We start from the raw sequence: 22,320 nt of genomic DNA on the forward strand, positions 1-22,320 counted from the left end.
GATAAATGGAACAGCAGCAGCGCTGAGGAGGAACTGTCTGTGAAGTGAGCCCTGACTGTTCTGTCAGAAGACATTGCCAGTAGTTAGCAGGTTTCTACCTGCCAGATTGCAGCTTCCTGGGCCCTCTAACCCAGAGGGATGCATGAATTTCCTCGAATTTTAAAAATCTAGCCCTGTTTAAAGGCTTTCCAACTGAGCTGACGTTATCTCTTCAGCTGCGTGTCCTCCAAGTTGATCAAAAGGTTCTTCAGGCAATCAGAAGTCTTCAGTTCAAAGCCATCTCCAGCACACATATAAATAACAACAAAACAACATGAAAATCGGCTGCCTATAAAACCACGCAGACGTCCATCCTGGCTGCTCATGCTGTTTCTGAGGAATAGGGCTTTCTTTTTTTTTCCAGGGCTAAATGCTCTTTCAGTGCAGCGCCAGGCTGACTTTGATATGGTTAAGTGGAAGTGCTTTGCTTCGCTGCCAGGCTGTTTGGGCCGTGGTTAAGCTGTTTGAAGGGGGCTGGAGACGAGGGGTAGGGTGTTTGTGCCAAGCTGAGATGGGCTGCGGGGATGCAGGACCAGCGTCTGTTCCCAGACTCTCACACATGCTCCCCCCCTCACCTTCTCTCCACTTTACCACAACCAGCTTTTCATTCCCCGCATCTGCTGCCTCAACCGTCCCTCCTTTTTCTCCCCCCTCTCTCTCTCCAGCTTTCACTTTCTGAGTCTCACACATGCAAGGGCAAGCACACCCACATGCACTCATTTCCTTCTCTTTCTCTCCAAAAGCCTCATTAAAGGAATTATGACTGTGTGGTTTGGAGGAAATTCAGAGGCTCTGTCATTTTGTTGGGTTTTCCCCTCAACTACCAAAACACAACACTGCAGCGTTGGTGTCAACTAAGTGGGACAGCTGCCAGTTTCACAGAGCCCAGAGATTTATTAGATGTCACTCTTCTTTAAATCTGACCAGAAGTTCAAAACCCAAAGATATTCAGTTCACTATCAGATAAAACAAGGAAGTATGTTTATGGTTTTGAAGCCGTTTCCAAAGAAAGTTTGGCATTGTTGCTTGGAAAAAAATCTAACCATCTCAAGTTAGTGTCGATCATCAACATTATTTTTTTATTGAGCAGCAGCCCTCTAACACCATTTCAAAAATCGAAACCAAGCCCAAACTCTTGGCAAAGTTTTAATTTAATTGCTGTTAATTTTAGTGAACTGTAATTATCTTGTCAACTTATCAAACCATTCAAATAAGGTTTTGAAGTTTTGTTTGTAGTGCTACAGAGAATATTTCTTTGTGATGGTTTTTTTTGTATCGTTATGAAGATACTAAAGAAATATTAGTCATAAAAACCAATAAATCTGATAATAGGTTGTATTTCAAAACCAAAAGAGAGAGCTAGTTTACTACATAGACTGTATATAGATGATGTAACTAACATGACATCACCCATTTGTTTAGAAATACTGTTTTGAAGCTTCAAATTTGAAAATCTGGACGACTCAAACTTGTATTGGTTTGTTTGTTTGTTTGTTTTTATGAGTGTCTGTAAGTGAATGAGAGGCTAAACCTGGCAAGTTATCAGCAACCACTAGCTAGCTGGGCTAACAAAGTCTGCGTGTTACTTACTGTGATCTAAAATAAGAAGTTAGTTTCACTGAGACAACAGCAAACACAGGCTACCCTAAGCATCCACGTTCTGGATAATGCCAAACTTTAAGCTTTATGCAGTAAAAAATAGTCACCCCTGTACAGTTATTAACAAAAGTGATCATTCAAGTGGTCATTTAAGGAACTACACGTTTCGGCACTTGTTCATTGGCTTCTTTTTCAGCTCTGGGATCACTTTCATACTTCAGGGCTAAAAGCAAATCTTCTTTAAATCAACGTATTGGTCACTATGCTGATTTTTCTACCATGGTGTGACCTCACTGACCGCCTCATGTAGATACTTCAACAGAAGCGCATTATGAAGGTTATGCAAATGCCAAAACAGGATAAGCATGACCTGGTAGTCCATTGTGAACACAGTATTTTAGTGCTTTTAAGTCTATCAGCGTCTCACACATGGCGCACTTGACCTTTTTCTTCCTAAGTAGACCCACTTGTACTTCTCAGGAATATTGCTTGTGTGTGTGTGTGTGTGTGTGTGTGGGTGTGTGTGTGTGTGTGTGTGGGTGGGTGCTTGTATTCACTGCATGCACCTACATATGTTTTTCCATCTGTGCGCATATATGTGGTTTTTTTGGGGGAAACGAAGGCCTTGCATTCTTACAGGAGGAGTGCCTCCTTGAAGTTTTCACAGCTGATAGTTATTTCTTAAGGACCGTAGGCTGCAGAAAGTTAAAGCTCTCCAAGTCCCAGTGGAAGGAAATGAATCCAATTGGAGTCTTTTGACGCTCCGAACGCTCTGAAGAAGTTTGATATTGAGGACGACTTGAAGAATAAAGTCTCAAAACTCCTGCTGAGTTCATCCTGACTTCCATTTTTAACCTGCGTCTGGGAAGCTGCTGTGATACAAACCGTGACTTGCAAGAGGCAGATTTTTTTTTCCGGTCCTTTGATGAAACTTGAATGCTCCCTGTGGAGAAAATGGGTCATTCTGATCACTGGTATACTGTAGATGACAGTTGTTTTCAGAGCACATCCAGTCTAGTGTTATTTTAGTAACAGAGTCTCTTTGTAACTTTCCAAAGTTTAGCAGAAATGTCTGTTTGTGTAAAGAGCTTCATCACATGCTGAGCTAACTGAGATAAACCTCCATTTAGGATGTGGAGTGAGATAAAGCTGCCAGCTGTAAGTCAGAGGTTATCTCAGGATGATAGTCTTATTAGGCTGTTCCAACATGCCTGGCCCTACAATCACTGCCTCCTCAGAGGGGGTGTGTGGGAGGTTTTTCATGTTAGCTGGGAACTCTGGTGTCAAGAAGGTGGGTCATAAGCTGTTACACTGGGGTTAAGTGGTATGTGGAGGGAGTGGAGGGTTGACTGAGGCAGAGGGAAGGGATCAGCTGGAAGGAATGAGGAGTGGTGGAGGGTGATGGTATCCTCGGGGAAGGTGGGGGGGGGGGGGGGGTCAGATGAGATAAGAGAGGAACTTTAAGTTGGACAGGAAGAGTCACTACTGGAGGTCACTTTGATGGTGGTTACACCACGATTAGCAGATAGACTTTTTTTTGAAAAGTCGCTCAGTTATTGATGTCGTATCGCTTTACGTTTATATTTACAATTTCATTTTTGACTAATTATTTATTTTGCAGAACTTAAATACTCACCAGCCTCAGCTGGACGTCCTGCCAGATCAAACATCGTGAGGTAGTGATGCCTAAAATGTCACTGACGTCTAGGTCACTCCCTGACAGCTTTGATGGGTGTCCATCCTGGGCTTTCTAGGAAGGGAGAGCTTGTTTAGAAGAATTTCATGTACCACAAGGTGGGATTGTATACTTTCACCTTAAAATGGACCTGCTATACTTTTTCTTTCTTCTGTCATATAAAAGGATGGGTGTCCTTAAGGTTTTGATGGTACTAGTGCTCGGTAGTGTTGGGCGGATCGATCCAAATATCGATTGTATTGATACCAAGTCGGTATCGGTATCAGATTGATACTAGCCTGGTGAGATCGATTTTTTACTTTAGGTTCCGCTCCTGTTTGCAATTCTGTGGTTTCGGCAAAGACTAAACAGCCAGGTCACCGGACTCGCCGCTCCTGTGTCAGCGCAGAGCAGCCACACACCCCCCCCCCCCCCCCTCCTCTTGTGTTTAGATGTTGCCGTCACGTGACGTGACTTAGACGCACAAAGCAAACAAACAAGCAAGTTGCTCGCTCAGGTTCATCAGCACAGAGAAAATGCAACAGAAGAAAGAAGAAGAGTAGCGCCCTGTGGCTGTATTTTCAAGTCGAAAATGAGACAGCAGCAAAATGTGGGATTTGTAGAAAGCTTGTCAGGTAAACACTACCAATTTATATAAACATAAAAAAACATATAAAATTATTTATGGAAAAGTATTGGTATCGGCGATACTGGCCCATATTTACTTGGTATCGCACCGATACCAAAATATGCAGTATCGCACACCACTACTTATCAGTAGTAAGAAATTAAGAAATTCTTAATTTCTCCAATACCAAATGCCATAAATGGGGGTTAATACTTATACCCATTTAATTCCGCTTTTCGCAACCATAGATGACTTTAAGAAAATCTGATCACAGAGCCGCATTTGTTTGATTTAAAGCACAAGAGGATGATTGTTGGACACCGTGATGGTCTGGAAGCTCATAAAAAATATGGAATATAACATCAATATAGTAAAACCTTAATCTTGTGTAGCTTTTAGTCAACTGTATTAAAAGCAGACATGCTGCATTAACCTTTTTATATAAATAATACGATCAGCGTTCATTGGTTTGTGTCTGAGGGCCTGATGGGAGTTTGAGGTGGACACCACGGCCCCTCTGACAGTCTGCTTCATTACAGCGACTCAGTTTTTGCCTCCTGTGACCATTTTCAGTCACAGTGTCACAGCAGCGTTTGTCTTTTCTTTCACTCTGCTTCACTCGTCCCTCTAAGAGAGACACTGAAACCAGTGCTGGCTTATTAATGAGCGGAGCTACAATAAGATTAGCCTATAGAATCGCTACAGAGGACTGAGCTGCCTAAAGACACATCAGAGCTCTTTAGGCCAGTGTTGAGAACAGTGCAGCTTAAACACAATGACTGTGGATAATAGTGCAGAAGCGCCAACCTGTTATATCCCATTAAAGTCACAGCACACACAAACACACAGGCTTGTGTGTACTTTTCTTTGTATGTTTTTGTTTTTGTTTTTCTCCTGACCACACGAGTAAGAAGTGGTGATGTATGAAAAATGGAAAACCGGAACAATTATGTGCCGCTAATGGACCTAATAAGTGTCCAGCTCTGTGTGTGTGTGTGTATGTGGGGGGGCATCAATCAGGCTGAGTGCTTGCTCGGCATCCCTTTGGGTTTTCCATCTATATTATTGTGTTTTTCTATCAGTTTCCCTCCATCCCTCCTTTCTCTGGCACTTTCTCCACCCTCCTCCACCACATCTATTTACCCCCCTGTCCTTTCTGTGCCCTCCTGCGTAGATGCAGATGAGGAATTTATGGTAGGGTGTTTGAACCCATTCTCACCCCCTCCTCCTGTTGTTTCTGAGCAGATCAGCTTGGCGTGTGTCTGTCTGAGGTAATCCTCCCCCACATCTGCGTTACTGTTCTGTGAGGTGTGCACCACATGCTGCATGCTCTGCACGAGACGTCATGGGAGATCCATGATATCAGACACACTGGCACACACACACACACACGCACACACCTCTGGCCGCAGCAGTTGGTAGTAGCAGCGTTATGATTGTCATAAGCGTTTTAGCGTCCTAAGCTGATAATCTGTCTGTTTTGGTGTTTGATGTGCTTCCTCTGCAGCAGTCCAGCAGCTGGATGACACTCTGTTGGTTCACGTCTGTGTGTGTGTCGTGATCTTTTCATGTCTGGGTCTTTGTTTTGACAGCATGACAACATGAGGCTAACAGATTGGTGGCACATCCGGTGCCAGCAGTCCTGACAGTTTTCTTCATAGTTACTGATAGAAAGTCGTGCATGAGCTGTCAGCGTTTCTGGCCTACCAGGGTGATGAATCTCTCAGCTGCACTTGTCTTCTCTGCCTCCTGTCTCCAGTCTTTGCTCGTTGGTGAGCTATCTCGCACCCTTTTTTTCCCGCATGCGTGTGATTACATCTTGTCACAGACATCTTTGCAACTTAAGGCATCCTGAAGTGGGCGTTTCCATTACTCAGCTGCTTGAGGGCGTCTGTGACACACAGCTGTGCGGTGACAGATGACTTAAGAAGGTGAAGAAGGGGTTGGAATGTGTAACTCCTTCGTCCTGAGGGGAATCGTTGTAAGGATGACTGAAACCTGCTACTCAAAATACGTTCAGTGTGGTAATGATGTTTTTTTGACATTACAACAGCTGAGAATGCAGTTATCTTTGAACTGATTGTTAAAAATCTATTCAGCATTTTAGGAGAACTGAACTGCACACATGGGGAGGATAGCTATGGTTTTAGGAAGAAAACCAGGCTGGAAGCTGAGGGAAATCAAGTTGGATTATGGGAATTGTGGGATCTGATAATCCCGTGGATGTAAGAAAATACTGGCATTACATACAATATCTTTCTCTGCAATATATATTAGGAGATTTTTTTAACTCTTGCTGCAATAGGACAGGAAAGACGTGCTGTAAATGGCCTCGGGGTGCATTCAAGCCCAAGGCCTCTGCATTAGCTTTATCCATGGCTTTATCACCCGCTCTACCCAGTGAGCTAAACCAGCGCTCCTGCTTTTAGTTTACTTAAAATCATGACTTGCTTTATAGATTTAAAAAATCAATCAGCCTTCAGAGTGTTTCATCTATGCTCATGATTCTTACAAGTCTTTCAGACTGCGATTGTTGCAACTCTAGCTCAGGAGGTTCAGCAGGTTGTCCTCCAGTCTGGTGACTGATCCTCGGCTCCTCCGCTCTGCATGTCTAAGTAGTGTAAAAGTTCTTTAAGTGGTCAGTGGCACCATTTACCATCAATTAGAGCTGGGCGATATATCGAGTTTTTAAAACATATCGATATATTTTTATACGAGATATAAGATGTGACAATATCCTTTATATCGATATAGTCTATGTTACATTATAATTATAGTTGTGGAGCCGCAAGTTTGCCTCTCTTTCGTCCACTTTTGTCTCTACGCAACGTTACTCCGCCTCGCCTTCACTGAAGACAACTCTCCCTCCTCCCCCATCGCTTCACGTGCAGGCAGCGACAAGACGGACACGGCAAATCTCCGTTAACGAGTTACTGCGCATCGCCCCATGCGTGGGGCTGGACGGCGTCAACGTGCTAACGAGCTAAACATGCTAACGAGCTAACCGCGCTAACGAGCTAACAGCGCTAACCCTAAAATCCTTTCATTCTCTCAAAAGTTGATAGCGCGCCTTATGTATGAATTCTGGTTGTGCTTGATGGCCGCGAACCGATTTTATGTGGTACACGGCGCTCAGCAATCTGTCAAAATGTTTGAGTACGACTTTGGTAAGCTACGGAGCTGCACCGCTTGATAGATTGTCGGCGCATTACGGCTACCGAGGAGCTTCGCGGAGTGATACGTACTGTGCATCAACGTAATATTACCGTATTGTGTGTGTATAAGGACCATAAATGGCACCTGTAAGAGACGTGGTTATGAAGCGGATTTCAAACTCCAGGCTGTCAGTCACACAGCAAAACTTGGGAACAGAGCAGCTGTGAAATCTGTCTTTGTTATTACGCTCAGCGTCTTTTAGTTTATATTTTGACTGCACAATTGTGAGCTCTTTGTTTAGCACAAAAACAACCTTGTTTTCTTTTATTTATGGAGCATGATTATTTAATGAATGCTCATAATTTAATTTTGAGTAATTTTTCATGTACATCTGTGCTGTTTGTTAATAAAAGTGCCTGTGTGACATCTGGGACACAGCTTTGACTAAGAACTCTCTTTTTGTTCTTACTTTATGGCTTAAAAAAAAAAATCGAGATATATATCTTATATCGCCATCCAGCTAAAAAATATCGAGATATGAATTTTGGGTCATATCGCCCAGCCCTACCATCAATAAATAATCAGCAGCTGAGAAAGGTCAGAGAGTTTTTCCTTCCCTCGTAAATGTTTTGCCTTCTAACTGCATTGGCTAAAGTGCTAATGTATCAAAGACATAAAATTCGGCGCTGTTGACCTTTAGCGCACGCGCTCACCTCTCTCCTGCTCATCCTCTGCTTCAGGCTGCAGATAAAAGCTGCCGCACTATAATAAAAAAGAAGAAATCATAAAATAAATGTCAGTTATCCGTACAGGAGATCACAGATGGACCAGATGTGGGCTTTGTGAAACATCTGTGCGTGGAGAGGCTTGGGTGTGAGCAGGTGAGCGAGTTCATGCGATGCCTGGTGCGATGGATGGTGATGCAGCGTCTCTGCTGCCTGTCTGTAGCATCTGCAGCACCATCCACGCGCTTCTCTGTGAGCGTCTGAGTCATCTTTTCGCTTTTGTTGTCATACAGCGACTCTCTGAGCTACACCCAGTACCAAAACTTTAACACGTCACACATCAGCACATAAACGGACCCATGTATTATAGCGTTCACTGGTTGTAAAAGCTGCCCTGCTCCTTACTGAATCTCCTTTATAAGCAGTGCAGAAATCTCCACGTTAACTTGAAGTATCCAACTGTGAAATAACACTTTAGAGGGAAAGGAAAGTTCTCCTCTTCAGTGTGTTTCTGCACCAGAGAAAGTTGCTTTCAGGGACATGATGTTCTTTTTCTGTCATTTTCCATTAGCCTTTTTTTTTTTTTTTTTTTTTAAATCCCGCACAGTGTGATTTTTCTCTTTCATTCAGCCGCTGAGTAAGTTTTTGTGTCGTTAACATTATAGTAATGGCTAACTCAAGGCAACAGGAGGAATGAATGGAACAGAAATCCACCATGACTTCTGTTTGTGAAATACACCCACAGATTTGAATGCATTGCTGGTAAGAGAGAGAGAGAGGGAGAGTATGGGCATATGGTTGTATTATGAAACAAATATAGCCAGAAAGCATGTGCTTTATGGATGTAGGTCATGTTTTGCTTGTTTTCTTAGAAAAAATGTGGTCAGATGTTGCATAAATTTCTTTTTTCTCCTAAGCAATATATCACTGTGTGCAGTTTTTTACCCTATTAAACATTAATAAGCGGTGATAACTCGGGTCAGCAGGCCTGATCTCGGCCCGTTGTTAGTAATAAGTCCAGAGAAATGTTGCACCTCACAGCTGACACAGTGGCAAACCCTGTCGCTGACTGGCTGATTCACACATGGCTGTGCGATACTCTTAGATCGTGTTACCACAGCAGCTGCCAGCGGTGAAAACATTGTTGTCTTTTCCCACTGAAAATAACAAATGGAGCTGAAATAAGCTGAATAATCCTGTTTTGTATGGTAACTGCATTCCAGCGCTGCGGCATAGGTGGCCACTTTCAGTCGGAGCCATCGCATGACGGACAAATCAAAGGACCAGAGGAAGCAGGGAACGGGTTCTCATGCTGACACACATTCAGAGCGCACTGATATGTTAATCAAGCGTACCTTTTTATTTACATGTAGAAGAAGACAACGTGGGGCTTAATCTTCTGCGCTGCTCCCCTTTTTTGATTTCGAGGAAAATGTTTTCGCTCTCTTGCTGTGCCGATAGATCAGTCGGCGTCATGAAGAACAAACACCTGGTTAAAACATATGTAGCCTTTTTTTTTCTTTGTCAGAGCGTAGGGTGATGTTGTTAAGACACAGCGTTTCCTGTCCGTGCCATCTGTGTCATTTCTGACTAAGCATCACAGATGGGTGGGTTTATTAATACTCTGCAATCAAGTTAGGTGAGCTTGTATGAGCTCAGCAGCAAACGCACTGTGGCTGTGCTGTTGAGGTACTTCATTTTGTTGCAGCATTCAGTGATTTTTGACTGAATCTTCTAGATCATTAATCTGGATGCATTCACTGTTAAGGCTTACAGTGATTGCAGCACGACCCTCCTGCTGAAATGCCTGAATGTAACCTCAGGCCCCACACGCCTCAGTTAATCTGGTCAAATTCCACTACATATCCTGCTCTTAATTTTTCCCGTGCGCCGTGAGGACCCTGATGACTTATAATTGGAGTGGAGTGACCAAATTCGCATCTTACTGATTTTTTTGGGCAGATTTTGGCGCACACACTGGTGTCTGAAGCGGCGCAGGTGTCTTTAAATGTTGTGAAAAGGTGGAGAGAAATGATCTTTGACTTTTCTGACAGATATAAATAAATCTATTAATAACTGATTAGTTCACACATCGATAAATCGGGAATAGATCGGGTCGATATGGACTTAAAATACCTGCCAGTGCTGTGTTTCCGTGGTGAGTTTGTGATAGAGCTGACATTGGCCTCCCCCCTCTCTCGCTCTAAAACTCTCTCTCTCTCTCTCTCACACTCACACACACACACACACACACACACACACACACACACACAGGCCACCACAGTACCGTCACGTCCCGTCTGCACTGCATCCAGTTCCCAGTCTTTCCCACAATAAAGCGTTTGACTGCATTAGATGACTGAGTCGACTCTCAGCTGATTCTTTTTATTATTTATAGGGTCCAGATCAGTTCAGTGATGACCTGGTAAAGCTTTTTTCTTTTTTTCCCTTTTTTTTTTTAAGTAAATCCGTCACCAATTACTAATTAGGTCAGGATTTCAGGCAGAGAGACTATTTTTGGTCAGAAGAAGTGATACGAGTAAAGAGAAGTCAGTCTTTCTTATTGAGAAGGGAAGCATCAGTTTATCATCAGCCATGTTAGCACTGGCTGAAATTCAGTGTGCAGATAAGATAACATCCACAATTATCAGTGATATCTGTTTTATAACATCAGGTTTACGTTGGCTAAATCTTTAAAAATAGTTTGATGAAGAATCGCTGCACTTTAACATTTTCCTTTAACAAAATAAGGAATAAACAGCAAGAAAAACATGTTGTTATCGTTCCAGCATCCGTAAAAACGGCTTATTTGTTGTTGTCCTGGTATAATTTTGATTTTAAAAGAATCAGTGCGAGCTATCTCCCTAATTGGAGCTCTTGTGGAAGCTTCCTGTTGAATAGTCTCACTGCTCGCTCCAAACAGAAATCGATTCCCTGAACAAACTGAGTTAGTCTGTGTTGTTTTACATGTGTGTTTGGGTGTCATGTTGAACATTTATGTTCTTTCTGGAATTTCCACCATTGTGGCCGTTCAAAGAGATAGCTGAGGGGGGGAAAAGAGCCCTGTGAGCACATGTGGAGACGACTCACCAGGTACCAGCATCACACACGAAGTTTTTGTTTCTTTTCTTTTCTCTGTGTGACGGATTCCTGGAATCACAGGCTGGTGACTCTGAAATGGTGTTTATGATCCTGCACATGATGGTCAGTCATAACAGCATCAATCTCTCGTTTCAGGTTCAAAGCTTTTTACAAATTCCCATTTGTCCCACAGTCGTGTTATTTACTACACCTTCCTCCTTCTTTCTGGATGTGAGGGTTCGTATAACATGCTGGTAAGATTGGATTACACAAACTAGAGATTTATACCTGTCGTCTACAAGTTTAAATTTCTCTATTATCTCTATATATTTATCATCAGAAAATAAAATAATTGAATATATAAATATTCGTCTTAAGTAAACATTAACATAAAACTTTATAGGGGACCTAATATGTTAATTTCTAGGTAGCAGAATGAGTTCAGATGACTGAATATGAAAACCATATTTAATCCATATTTATTTTGCTGGCCATATATAAATTACCTCCTCTGCTCTTTTAATCAAAGTTTCTTCTGATTGGCTGCCCCTCTTTTACTTCTTAGTTTTATACATATTGGGCTTTAAATTATGTTTTTTTTTTTTTTGTGTTCATTATGGTAACACCTGGTTTTGGACCCCTTTCACTTTAAGGACATGGACACTTTAACCAGCTTTCTTGTGATTGGCTGCAAAAGGTCTCAGAAGCGAGTGGTCAGGGCTGCTCTGCTAAAACGGACATATTGGGGACTTGCCTCTATTTGACTGACACCTTGCAGGGCCAAGACAAGAAAAAAAGACTGTCTGAATCAGTGTGAATCCTGAGCTGTGGCTCACACTGATTGCGTGCACAAACACTGGTGGTCTTAACAAAATATATATGGCAGAAAGTAAAGAAAAGCATAAAATATCCTTCTTTTTAAATCTGTAATAACTGTTTTTAGCCACTTAAGGGCACTTGACTGAATGCATTTGCAGCACTTTCCCTTTAACATCACTTTCCCCTCTTCTATGGGAAATTTCTGGCTTTTATGTTGCTGAGTGCTCAACTGTGTTCACCAGTGAGTCTGTATGGAACTCTTTCTCCTGTTTCAGAGCAGACAGCTGTTTTGTGAGATCTTGATTAGCTAAAACATGAGACTGAGAGACTGAGCCGAAACTAAAACTTTAGATTTTGGAATCTAAACAGTGAGCTGGAGGATGTTGAAGTTCAGTGGAGTGGATTCTTACAACCAGACAGTAGTTTAACCCATTGTTTCTTGCTGGTGGGGAAAACTGAAGTGAGAGTCATGCTTAGTAAAAGTGTTTCATCGGCACCTCAAAAGATGACATTTTTCTACTCCACAATGTCATCTTAAAGCACTTTCCTCCCAGCTTTATAGTGAGCTTTGAGAAGCCTTTTCAGTAAAGATGAATAAAACCTTCCTCCTCGGGAGCACACTCTTTTGCAGCACTGTGGATAATAAGGCTCCCTGTTCCTGAAGTCATTTTTCCTTGTAAAAGTAGCTGTAAATGTGTAAATCCTGAATCGGGTTAAGAAGCAATATCGTGAGATTTGTGCTGTGTAGTAATGTAGATTCACATCTGCATGTGCACCCCGCTCAGATTCGTAAACATGGCTGTTCTTGTGATTATGCATCGGTGTGTTAAGCACATTTGTCAGTGTCACATATTTTACCTGCAGGGAGTTTTGGATTTAAAACCTGTTCTTTCCGGGACATTCAGTGATAAATGTTCCCTTTCATCATGAAATTAATCTTAACTAACTAATACATGCATGGAATGTACCATATTACTTATAAAGACGTGTCCACGTAGGAAGCGAGCGGCAGCAACGCCGCTGAGATTCAGCGACTGTGAGCAGCGACAGAAGACGAGCATTTGAATTGACTGCCATTGATATGTGGCCTGATTGTAACCGATTGGTCCCTGGCAGATATTCCAGGCTCCGGTTGCCTAGGTAACCCTTGAGCGTAGTTACAAAGTTATTTATTAGATGCAGAAAAGTTTTAGTTTTGTGATAAAGGCTCGATTTAAAAAGATGGGGAGCACTGTTTTTAATCTGCAGTGTGTAGCATTTTGGGAAGTTAATGGCTCATGGTACAAACATGTTAGCTAGCAAGCACGGGTAGCAAGGTGAACTTAAAATCTGTTGTTTTTCATGTCTCATTTAATATAACAGTGATTTACAAATGACCAGTGACAGATGAAGAACTTGGACATCTTGGATCAAATCCTTAATAACTCCACCATTTGCTCAAAGAGTCTTTAAGGTGTAACATCAAGCCTTAATAATTAATCAATAATATCATGATGGGAAGGCGAAGCAAAACTTAAATGTGGTAAACTGTTTATTTGTTCCAGGCTGTAAACACCTCTGCACCTCTGAGATGGCTAAATGTTTCAGCAGCAAAGGTTACTGCTTCATGGATGATTCAGCTGGGCTGAAGGGACACACGTGTACAATTTTGTCACATTTTACTTCCATTTCAGTGATACATCAGGACAGAGACACAGAGAGTCCCAAATTATACAAGGAAAGATGCTGCAACAGCTTGAAATATGGATAAAATATGAACATTTCTTTGTTAAATCATCTCTAAAGATCAAGTTTTTTCTCAGAAGTTTGAGTCATTAAGTTGAAATTTTGAGATTCCTGACCTGAGAGTTTTACTCATTGATGGCAAAAAATGTTGGTGGAATTGATCTTCCGTATTGAAAAAGCTCATTCTTTCTGGAGAAAAATCTGATTGCTTTACTTCCCGTTTTGACTTCTTTCACTCACTGCAATGGAGAACATTGCAGTTTGTCTGGTGCACCCTCAGTACTGGAACAAGCACTCAAAATTAGCCAAAACACAGCTAACCCTGAACCTTTTTACCTGTTCTCAATGGGCTGACATGCTCTCGCATATGTGACACACCTGGTTTTTCATTGTGAACAGGAAAAGAAAATCATAGATGGAAACAACATGTTTATTTTTTGGCTCTGGGTTTGCAGCCTGCAGCAAGTTTAGCCCGGCTTGGAGCTAGACCAGCAGTTACCCTCCTCACTGAACCAGTTTATACAAACCTGGACTCATGGATAACTGCGCAGCTTTCAGGCACACGCTTGCAGCCTGCAGGCTGTGTTGGAACATGTTACTTCACTTCCAGTCATCGCCGATCGCTTCAGTTGGTTTTGTTTTATCACAAACTTGACTGTTTCAGCCGGACTGCTGCATCATCTTACATATTTCTGCCTTTCTGCATTGTTATCAGCACCTGCCTTTCTTGTTTTTCTAATATCTTTCTGTTTTTGTACGCACAATGAGATAAAAGAAAAGAAGGAAATAATGACAAGCAGCACAGTCACTTTTAATGATGTATTTATGTGTTGAATGACATTGAAAGCAGCATCTTTAAAAGCTCAGGATATACCAAAAAAAACAACAGCTTTTTTTCTCCAAATGCAGGTTTGGTGCTTTAAAAGCTTCGGCCCTGTAACACGAGGGTGTGTGTGTGTATGTGTGTGTGTCCTACTTCTTGGCAGTTGGCTCATAACTGTTGTTTTACGTAACACACTTCATCCCATTTTGTCTGCTGTTGCCATGGTGAGGCTAATTTATACAGGCATTAAGAATTAGCCCTCTCTCATTAACATGCACTGTGGTTCTGATACTGGTTTTTGCACGTAAATACACACTCGTACACGCTCTCACACTCTGAGGGTTATTCAGAAGTTAAATGTTGATGTTTGTGAGTTTGGGTGAGACTGTTGTATAAGAGGGGACGGGGAACGGAGAACAGCGAGCACAGTGAGGGTGCGTTTTGTGCAGTTTACAGCAAACGAGCACAGCGCGAGCAAGTGCTGTGATTATTATTCAGCAACGTTTTAGATGCACGGCAGAGTTTGTTTACATGTACGATTACACCAAATATTAGTTGGTTTTTTTTCTTGATGAATCGCTGCTTATTTTTGCAGTGCCATATTTTAACACCTTGTCTCCCTTTATTTATGGTTTTACCTGATTCATGCTCTTCATGGGGAGAGAAAAGTGCCCCCTCATGCTTCACCATTGACAGATTTGGCTGCACAGACTGAGGATGAGGGAGTCAGAGCAGAGTGAGATGAATATAAAGGGAGCAAAACAACAGAAAGAAGAATAAGAAAGTGAGTCACACTGTCAGTGAAGAAAAGACCATTCTGGGTGTGATGGATGCATACAACCACACAACTGAGATACTTAGTTACCTGACCTCCGCTCCAGTCCTTCCTGGTTTGGCTGAAAGAGGAGGCTGAGGGTGGAGCTGGTTTAAATGCAGAAGCCAATAAAGTGGACTGGACCATCTATTGTTATCATGCAGGGGGAATGGGGTTCTTCTTGATTGATGGTTAGCTGTTATCTCTTTAGTTTTCACCTTTGGTGTATATAATGGTTTATTCATTTGCTATATAACTGGAGCTGTTTCTCATTTGGGCAGGTCAGTTTGTTGAGTTATGTTTTTGTTAAGTGACTTTTGAGTAGCGTTCTGTTAAGTTAACCTCTTTTATGGGCCCACTTGGTTCTTAAAAACTTTATTTTTTGTTATTTTGAATTTTTGTAATCATGTTGTCCATTTTGGGGGTATAATAAAACCCATTTTTTTGAAGATTACATTTGTGCCTGTGTGTTCCTGGCTGCTTGGATCATGACACTGGGTGAAATCACTTCAGATATCTGAGTCACTCGGGTGAAACCTCACAAACATGAATGAAGGGTGGGGGGGTTAAATGATTAAGAGGAACAGCTGCCTCACATGTTCCTGTGGAGGATGTTAGAAAACTGCTGATGCTGAAATGCAGAGGAAGGAAAGGATGAAATTGTGAAATGGTTGCGTTAAGTGTTCTTTTGTTGACTCTCGGTGGAAGACTACTACATCAAAGGCAAGGATGGATTTAAAGCCAAGTGTTTCGAAGCTAGCGCTCATTTTATTGAAAATTGATAGACTGTATATAAAAGAAGGCCTTAACCATTAGTTTCCAAAGTTCCATTTTGAAGCTTCATTGTTGCTTCCTTTCAGTGCTTTCTAATGAAATTCCGAATTCATTTTTTAAATTAATATGTATTAATTACATGCAAAGCACAACATGAACAGGCTAAAGTTTATACAGCCGAGCTGCTGAGACCTTATATCTTCAGCTGGCCTGTCCGATCATCTGATCAGGTGTTCCACGCTCTTATTTTGAAAGCAGAGGTGATCATGCTTTTGAGGTTGTATCATATGCATATATGAATCTTTTTAACCTCCTAAGACTCGAACTCTTTCATGGCATGCATTTTTAATTTCTCTTTGCTATTTGGGCTGATTGGGACCTGGTGAATGTAAAAACAAAGAATAACCTGATTTTTGTTTTTGACAAAAATAAGATTTTGATTTTAAATTTCGATAGAACAGTGGCAGCATAATGTCCTCGTAAGTGGATATCAGGCCCTTGTAGAGCAAAATGCAGTATTTTGGTCTAGACAACTGTGGACGCCAGGTCCTAGGAGGTTAATGTGTTTTTATCCAAACTGTGAAGCACTTTATAACTTTAAAAAGTGCTTGTGGTGGAATTAAGGCACGACGGGACCACAAATCCGTGTTATGAGCCATCTTTATTTAACATTTGCATCACACCACCACAACAAACCCCAACCCCTGAGTCCCTGTGTTTATAACTCGGCGGGCGTGATTAAGGATGCCGTGCAGATGCGTCCACCCTCCCTGCACGGGACCGCAGACCACGCCCCACCACAGTGCTAGACAAAGTTTTGAAAGTAGATAAGCGACATGGAGATCTGACTGAGAAACCAAGAGCTCTGAGTGCTAATGGTGGCATTTCCTCCTAATCATATCCTGCTTGAGCATCTGTTTTGTTCTATTAGTGACCATAAGTCATAAAATCAACATCATGCTGTGTTAAATAAGACTTTAAACGAGCTGTTAAGATCAGAAATTTGTCAGGAAAGTGTTTACTGAGGTTAAAGATAAAGAAAGCAGTAGGTTTGTCCTCGTATCCGTGTCTATGTGGTCTGGTGGTTTATAAACGCCTATTAGTGAGCTGGAAAGGCACATGCTGGAAAATGACCATGCTAGCAATCATACTAGCAATCATGCTAGCTCAGCTGATGATGTCAACCACGTGACTCTTGCCAAAACATATCCCACTTTGCTTGAAGAAGCTCTTTTGTATTTGCAGTTGGCTCTCACTATTAGTTTTGAGGCTCTCTCGACCCTCATTAACTCAGTAGGGCTGTCTCTCTCCCTCACACAGAATCACTCAGTGATGGTGCTAATACGCTAATGTACGTGAACATTGCAGAGCTAACAGCAACTGCTCTCTCCAGCCACCTCTCCTTTGCTAATTGCATATTTGTAATTTGTCCAGTCTTGCCAAGGCGCAGCTAAGAGTACTGATTAATGTGATGCTTACAAGACCCTCCAAAAAAAAACCCACAGTCACACAAACACACTCATGAGGGTGTTTAAGGCTGCGATGAAAGACCATTGAATGGCCTGACTGGCAGCTGTATTCAGCATGGGTAACGCCTGGCACCAAACCAGGACGCACTGCAAGTGGGTATTGTTGTTCTCGCTCTGAAAGGCTCTTTAGACGAGATGAGCGGTGACACTAAGAGGTGCGGAGGAAAGGTTTTCATGATTCAGTGGTTGAACTCAGCCCTTTATGTGTGTGTGTGTGTGTGTGTGTGTGTGTGTGTGTGAGAGAGAGAGAAACATCTATTTAAATGTTGTGGTTTTTTAAGGAGCTTGCTAATACTTTTGAAAAGTTTAGAAAATCCCAAAGCTTGGACTATAGTGTGAACATTTATCACACTACTCACACCAGCTGTCCCCTACAAGAGAGTAAAAGCTTGATAGATTTCCTATTGCTTTGACTAATTAGCCTTTAAACCATTATTAGAGAGGAATTTAAACTGGAATATATTTAATTAGCTTAAGCTTTAACTAAAGAGTTGGATCTCTTTTGTCTTCAGAGGTGCTTTTTTCTTAATGGCATAGATCCAATAACATTCTGGAGACATTCCTCAGAGATTTCCATATTGACATGAGAGCATCACACAGCTGCTGCACATTTGTCAGCTGCACATCCATGATGTGAATCTCCCGTTCCAGCACATCTCAAAGATCTCTGGAGCCCATTCACACTGAGACTTCAATAGAAACCAGTGTGGATGATCTGAGCTTTGAGTACACTCTGGTCATAAAGGGGTGGACAAGGTCATCAAGAGTTCTCAGGTTGGCTGTGGTATTTAAATGATGCTCGGTTGGTACTAATGTGCCGAAAAAGTGCCAAGAAAATATCCACACACATTAACCACCAGCAGCAACCTGAACTTGTTGATACAAGGCTGGGTAGAGCCACGTTCTCAAGTTGTTTACTCCAAATTTTGACCCTATCCTGCTAATGTTACCGTAGAAATCAAGACAAATCAGACCAGGGAACGTTTTTCAAATCTTCTATTCTCCAGTTCTGGTGAGTTGTAGCCTCGGTTTCGTGTTCATAGCTGACATGGGTGGCATCAAGTGTGGCCTTCTGCTGCTGTAGCCCATGAGCTTTGAGGTTCAACACATTGTACATTCAGAGATGCTGTTCTGGGTACCTTGATTGCAACGATTGTTATTTGAGTTATTGTTGCCTGCCTGTCAGCTCAAACCTGTCTGGGTATTCTCCTCTGAACTCTGACATCACGAAGGTATTTTCAACCAGATAATTCTCTATAAATCCCAGAGATGGTTTTGTGGGACAATCACAGCATATCAGGAGTTTGTGAAGTATTCAGACCAACCATGCAATGTTCCACATCACTTAAATCACCTTTTTTTTTTTTCCCCCATTCTGATGCTCAGTTTGAACTTCAGCGGGTGATTTTGACCGTGTCTCCATGACTGGACTGAATTGATGCCAATTTCTTTGCCAATTAGATACTTGTATTAATGAGCAATTGAACCACTGTACCTAATGACGTGGCCAATGAGTGTATATACAGTTTCCAATCATAACATATTAAAAAGAGTCAGTTTGTCAAATTCAAGAAACTGTAAATGGCTGATCAAATAATGGTGTTGATCAGCAAATCGATTATTTGGCTCATCATCTCATCATGTAACAAACCGCTGATCTTCATTCAGCCTGTTTGTAGCAGCTGGAGAAACTCACAGTCTAGATATAGGTGCAGATAATTTGCTTGATAATTAAAAGTGAGGTATTTACTTTGTTTCTGAGTTCTGAGAGCACGCAGAGACAAGGTGATTACCTTTTATAAAGCACCACATTTATCCAGCAATGTGTGGGCGAGTCCCTGAAAATGAATGTAGGACAAACACTCTTTGAGTTTCATACAGCCTCTGCCTGACAGGCAGTGCCAGAGTTTTAGTGTGCACGCCGTTGTGAAGCTGTTCTGTGTTTGAATCGTGTGAGTACTCTTATTTTACAGCAGTTTTCTCTGATGGCAGGGAGAAGTACTCCGTGTTATTCCCTTGCGTCCTCACCGTAGGCTGTGTGTACATCAGGATACTCGGGGGATAATCTGGTACCATTGTGTATGGAGTTTAGTGAGCACATCTTCTCGTTCTCCATCTTTGTTTGTCTAAATACAGTAGATCTTTCTGAAAGTGCTGTAAACAGTGTCCGGCCTGTTCTGTTATTATCCAGAGAGCATTAGGTAACTGGATGTACCATCATTTCCCTCCCACTGCTCCTCTTTTAGGAGAGTGAGTCAGAAAGTCCGCGAGACATGTACAGAAAGGCAGAAAAGTGTGTTTGTTGAACATCCAGACACCAAAATGGACCAAAAAGCTTCAGAGAATTACAGCAAATTGCAGCTCTCGTGTAACGTCTCTTCCTTTGCTGTGTTTTGGCTAGTAATGGTGATTACCGCCTCTCAGGAGAATCATATCCCGATAATGTGACCACATCACATTATCTAACAAATCTGCTTTCCAATTGTATATTTTAGACCAGAAGCATTACTCTGGGTTTTGTTTTGCACATATCAGTGCGAGTAACAGTAATGAAGTGCAGGTAAGTGGTTCTAATATCACAGATTTTTAGTACTCTTAGCTACATCAAAGTTGAGGTGTGGAGTGTCCTTGTGTCGTGACCATAGACTGTATATATAAGATGGATGTGCTGCCAGCTTCCAAGTCTGAAAAGCGATGCTGCATTCTTTTAACGGCCAGCAGGGGGCAAGTCATTTGGTTTGAAAAAAAAAAAGACTTCAAGTTGTAAAGAAGTCTATGGGGAAAAATGTCTTTTCTCGGCTCAGTCACTGAATAAAACATTTTATAAATTATGGTCGACGGTATCGTTACAGTCAGAAAGGAGGACTATCCAGGTTTTGTTTACTGGCTAATGAGTTGTAATTGACAAGTCATTATTTAAGCGCTCGCTTGTCACTTCAGGGTTCAAAACACCAAAATGACATCGAGTCTTCACACTGAGACTTCGCTGACCATCTTTAACACCATTTGTGCTCTTGAGAGAAATAAAACTCTTTTGGATCTGTTTTTTTTTTTTCATTGATACAGATGAAAGTGTATGTGGATTCATTCTTGTTCATTTATATATGTAGCAGCAAATAGAGAGGTGAAGATCCAGTGTCGCTTAAGGCAGAGAGAGCAACACTCGTTTTTAGTAAATGTCTTCAGTGAGGCAATGCTGTTGTTCTATGTTGCAAGAAAAGTGCCACAAATAGTTGGGTAACAAATGAAAACAGAGAACCGAAGACTGCAACGCCCTCTTTGTTCTCCGCGCAGCTATACAGTGGTGGTGCAATACGAGCGAAGGGGGTATCTGATGTTCAGACATAGTTTCGACACCAAGACCTGAGTCATGCTCGAAATGATAGTGCAGGGCGGAAGTATAGAGTCAGTTTATCACTGCTGTACTTATTCTTTAAAAGTTTCTGGAGGGTTCTCAGGCTCAAACTTCAAAGCAGTGAGCAAAAAAAGTCTGCAGATCATTGGTTGGAGGAGAACTGCAAAGGCGTGCAATAGGAGTAGCAAGTTTTACATTACGCAGTAATTTGATCGGCTGGTAATGTAAAAATATTGATTTATACACCTTTTAGTACAATTGTGAAAATGGCTTTAGCCACTTTTAAAATATAAAAATAAACATAAAATATTGGGTCTTCTGTCTGTAAAGATATATATTTTAAATATATTTTATATTTTCTAACTAATCCTGACAAAACTAGGATTGTAACGCCTGTCTATGCAATGGTCCGAATCGCCTATTTACTCGGTCACAGCCACCAGGGTCTTCTGTGTTCTAGGCAGCTAGCTGCTATTAATAGTCGCAGCCGTATCAGTCTCGCTACATTATTGTTGCTTCTCTGCAAAACAAGGATCTAGTCTTTCCTCAGACCGCGTGCTGGTTCTTTGTGTGGTCCTCAGTCCAAAGGAGCTGATATCAGGTTGCTAGTTTGGCCGCCTGTAGTACCACAGACAGAGGCTTAATGTGTGTGCTGCCCTGCTCCACCACCCCACACAGACGTCCTCTGGAGAAATAAAGATGGATCCAGTAGGACAAAAGTGGGGTATGATTACAAGCAGCAGCACAAATCCAGAGTTTTCTTTCATTTGGCAAAGTTGTTTTAACTCGTACGCCTGGGGGATGGTTTGTGTCGCTTGTGAGAGGAGGGGAAGCAGACGCAGAGGAGAGCTGAATACTGAGACAAGCTCCTCTGCTTGTTAGTAAAGTTTAATTTGATGTGACAAATGTGTCTCTCTGTTCTTCTCCTTCAGGCATTTCTGTATTAGGCGAGAAGCAATACAGATTAACAAGACAGATCGAGCCTCCTCTGACTCACACAAAGTTTACAGTTATCATGTTATTGTCACCAACGTTGAGATGTTGTTTGTTACTCGGGCATGTTCCAGGTTGCCGTTTGTCTTGTGATGTTGCAGAGGGAGTTGACATTAAAGCAAGGAATAGCAGCGTGTGCAGGAAAGTTCAGGAAAGCGTTGTAGTATGTGAAGATATGTTTGCACACCTGTGGAGATGGCGGGGTATTGCTCGAGTAACACGGTGCTTTCATCTCAGTATATGAATAGAATTTAACAAGCATGTCCTGGTATTTAAAGGACCTGATTTCAGTCTCTTCTCTCATCCTATCACGGTGTCTTTCTGCAACATCTATAACCTTTTCCAGCTGTTCTGACCCATGCTGACCTCTGACGCACCAAAACAAAAGATTTCACTCTATAAAGACTTTCCTGTATTTTCCTTTCTTTTGCTTTTTCGTGAGGTATGAGGAAGCTTTCCTTGGTTAATTCTTTGAACTTTTTCTAAACTGTGCTTTGAGGTTAAATGTCAGCCTGCTGCCACCGAAGCACAGCGATCTGGACAAATTCTCACACTGCCGTTTGAAACTGTGATCCAGTTATCTCA

General features: G+C 41.8%; 1 protein-coding gene across 4 annotated transcripts in view; it reads left to right on the forward strand.

Moving 5' to 3' along the window:
• The window catches only part of ripor2 (RHO family interacting cell polarization regulator 2), a 69,101-nt gene that overhangs the window by 22,587 nt on the left and 24,194 nt on the right, over window positions 1–22,320 (forward strand). The gene's annotated exons all lie outside the window — the stretch shown is intronic.

The sequence above is a fragment of the Copadichromis virginalis genome, linkage group LG22, assembly GCF_057382275.1.
Source record: "Copadichromis virginalis isolate Kocher_CV1m ecotype Utaka linkage group LG22, C_Virginalis_male_GT1.1, whole genome shotgun sequence".
NCBI lineage: Eukaryota > Metazoa > Chordata > Actinopteri > Cichliformes > Cichlidae > Copadichromis > Copadichromis virginalis.